Source organism: Pteropus medius, unplaced genomic scaffold (genome assembly GCF_902729225.1).
Source record: "Pteropus medius unplaced genomic scaffold, Ma_sr-lr_union100, whole genome shotgun sequence".
Classification (NCBI taxonomy): Eukaryota; Metazoa; Chordata; class Mammalia; order Chiroptera; family Pteropodidae; genus Pteropus; species Pteropus medius.
In genome coordinates, this window is record NW_024340849.1 from 1707081 (window position 1) to 1707889 (window position 809).

At 76.5% G+C, this 809-nt stretch overlaps 1 protein-coding gene across 3 annotated transcripts in view; it reads left to right on the forward strand.

The window, feature by feature from the left end:
• Positions 1 to 551: 551 nt before the first annotated feature.
• ZNF516 (zinc finger protein 516) overlaps positions 552 to 809 on the forward strand; it is a 91086-nt gene continuing 90828 nt past the window's right edge. For all 3 annotated transcript variants that reach the window (XM_039839484.1, XM_039839493.1, XM_039839504.1), the window contains exon 1: positions 552 to 674. The gene's annotated coding sequence lies outside the window, so the exon portion shown is untranslated. The remainder of the gene's footprint in view (positions 675 to 809) is intronic.

Consider the following 809-nt stretch of genomic DNA (forward strand, 5'->3'; position numbering starts at 1 on the left):
CACACGCACCGGGATCCCCGGAAGGAGCCCCACAAATCTCTCCGGATCCGAGGCTCCGTGCTCAGGTGCCTCAGTCTGCTGAGAACGCATCCCCGAAACGTCTGTGCGTCTGGATGCGTGCGTGTGTGCGGGTCCGTGTGTGCGGGTGGACAGCTTCGCGAAACTGCAGCTGCGGCGGCGGAGTCCTTGAGAGGAAGGGGCGACAGCCGGGCGCTGGGCCCGTGACCCGGCGCTATTAGGGGAGGAGGGAGCTGCGTCTGAGTCATCGCGAGCCTCCAGACTTTCCCCGCAGTGTGGCCGAACTTTGTGCCGATGAGACAATGGTGGAGCGTGTGCGTTTCCTACAGGGCAGACCATTCCCGGGCTGGGGGAAGCCTCGGGCCTGCGCCGGGCCGCGCGGGCCCGGCCCCCGCCCCGCGCCGCGAAGCCCCCCGAGCCCGGTCGGCGCCGGGGTCCCCGCTGGGCGGCCGCGTCCGGGGCGCGCGCGGGCGGCGCGGGGAGGGGACCCGGCGCGTGGCGGGCCCCGCGCGCCCTCGCGCGTCCCCCGCGCCCGGGCGCAGCTGGCGCGGTCGGTCTAGTGCTGCGCTCGGCTCCGCGCCTCGGGCGCTCGGCTTCACCTTCAGAGGCGCGGGGCGTGCGCGTCCTCCTACCCCGACCGCCGCCTCCCCGCCTAGGTAGGGGCCACGGTGGGGGGGGCCCCCGGGCTCGCGGGGGGCGGGGGCGCGGCGCCAAGGACCGCGGCGTGCGCCGCGGGTGGGGGGCGCCGGGGAGGGGCTGCGGGGCGCGGGGAGGGGGCCGGGCTTTCCCTG